The sequence below is a fragment of the Oratosquilla oratoria genome, chromosome 43 (genome assembly GCF_046742065.1).
Source record: "Oratosquilla oratoria isolate Oo_2021 chromosome 43, ASM4674206v1, whole genome shotgun sequence".
NCBI classification, from domain to species: Eukaryota; Metazoa; Arthropoda; class Malacostraca; order Stomatopoda; family Squillidae; genus Oratosquilla; species Oratosquilla oratoria.
In genome coordinates, this window is record NC_134819.1 from 1,496,043 (window position 1) to 1,498,542 (window position 2,500).

Genomic DNA, 2,500 nt, shown 5'->3' on the forward strand with positions numbered 1-2,500 from the left:
GTCCATCGAGAAAAATAACTTTATGCTTGACAGTATCACTAGTCTGAAGTAGGTCTTCAGAGTCAGCTGTAGTGATGTCAACTTGATCATCATCGATGTAAATGTCAGAGGTGCAAGGCACATCATGAGGCTGGTGTGGAGTGCACTCGTATTTCAAAAGTGCATGGAGGTTCTTGGAATCTGCAGCTGCCTTGATATTAACAACGTCAATATAGAAATAACCCGCAGTGCGCTGTCTGGCTTGGCCAAAAATCTTTTCAAGAGCATTGTCTGCAGAGACACCAGGTAGAACGTATTTGAAGTTGTGATGTGTCAGTAACAACTCTGCAACTTTAACGTTGGCTCTTGTAGACACCACAAAGGCCTCTGCTGTTTGCTTTGTGAGCTTTTGCGTCCGACCCCGTCCACCTGACCATGCACAAGTAGATATAACTTCACACGTATCATTAAGTTTCTTGAAGCTGGTGCAGTTCTTGGTCCACGGTTGACGACACTCATCACGCATGTTGATACCAGAATACCGATCTTTCACATTCATTATGTGAAACCAATTAGTGATAAGTTCAACAAAAATGATGGTGCCCTCAATAATGTCAAGTTTATCCTTTAGATCTGAAAGAGCAGCAACAGTCTTATCGTGGAAGATCTGGCAAACAAAAGGCACGTTTTTTCTTTGTAAAGGAGTTGGGTAAACAGCTGTGTATCTGATCTTGGTAAGACGGATTTTGTTTTCCAGTCTTCCTTGTACAGTGCTTCAATGTCTTTCCATCGTGCAACATATGATTTTCCAAACTAGGACCATTTACTGAGGAGGCTGTTCTTTTGCAGACAACCAGCTTTAGAGAAATAAGTTTTTGGCATTACCTTACCATTCATCTCAACATTATTAAGAAACAAAAAACCAAATGATGATTTTACATCCTTGAAATAGAGAAACTGGATCACAGAATGTCCTATTGCATCAGATTTAGGAATATAAATATAATCACTATCACAAATAATACTATGATCCTTTGAGAATCTTTTCTGGATGGTGTTACAAAATGAAGAAAAGTCTCCTATCTTATCCATAGCTTCATCTCGGAAACGTTTGTGTTCAGCTCACGCGTCTGCTGAAACAGATGTAGTTCTGGTTGATGAGGAGACCTGTTTTAAGCACGATTTTGAAACTCTAGGGAAAATGGATGGTGGTTTGCTAGGCCTTTTTCCACCTTTAACTGAAATCCATTCACAGTCGAAATGATGTTCACAAGCATAGATCTGTTTAAGCTGTAACAAACTTGAACGTCCATTTGGCATAGCATCAATCCAGCGCTTTCGCTCCAATTCGTCAGTTGGGATCGATACTTCTTTGGTGTATGGTTCATTTCTATAGTTCCCTCGACAACCATAAACACTACACTTCTTCGGCATTGTGTGTTGTCAGCAGAAAACCCTGAAATGGAAAATATGTTAAAAAATCAGTTATATTAATAAATAGATAAATAGAAGGACTGATATCACAAGATTACAATTATATAACACACCTTCTCACTACTAGATTAAGCGTCAACGAAATAATGGGATAAGACACCCCCACGAATTTCGATTTTTTTTTTTCGAAAAATCGCTAGAAAATGAGCAACCCTAATATCACTTACACACAGCCCAAGTAAATCGCAATAAAACACTTCTCAGCGACCGCGTGTGCATCACATGCACTGTGTTTGTAACGAGCCTCCGCTTGTGAAACTGTGACTATAACACACCCTATATAACACACCCTCTCACGATGGAATGTTGGCATATATATATATATATCTATATATATATATATATATATATATATATACATATGTATGTATGTGTGTATGTATATATATATATATATATATACATATATATATACATATATTTGTAGATATATATATATATATATATATGTATAAGAATATATATATAACTATATATATATATATTTGTATATATATGTATATATATACATATATATATATATATATTTGCATATATATATGTGTATATATATATATATATATATATATATATATTTTTTTACATACATACTTATATATATATGTATATATATATATATATGTATACATATATATATATATATATATATATATATATATATATAGAGAGAGAGAGAGAGAGAGAGAGAGAGAGAGACGTAAAACATATACCTTTTCAATATTTAAGGGTTATTTGACATCAGAAACGAGTTAACATCATAAAGTGGTGGGCTGGTAGCACGACCCAAGTTCCGTACCCAGAGAGCGATAGTTACCAGTTCTTCTATATAAGGGGTCTATGATATATATATACCGGAAAAGGGTGACAAGTCAAGAGAAAGTATGTGATGTGAGGTCAGGACCTACAGCATTTATTGAAAACAAATTCTCCTCCCCTCAAAAAAAAAAAAAAAAAACTCCTGGAATGAAAACGGAATGCAAATATAACACACGAAAGAGAAAAGGAATGGGAAGAGAGATAAAAAAAG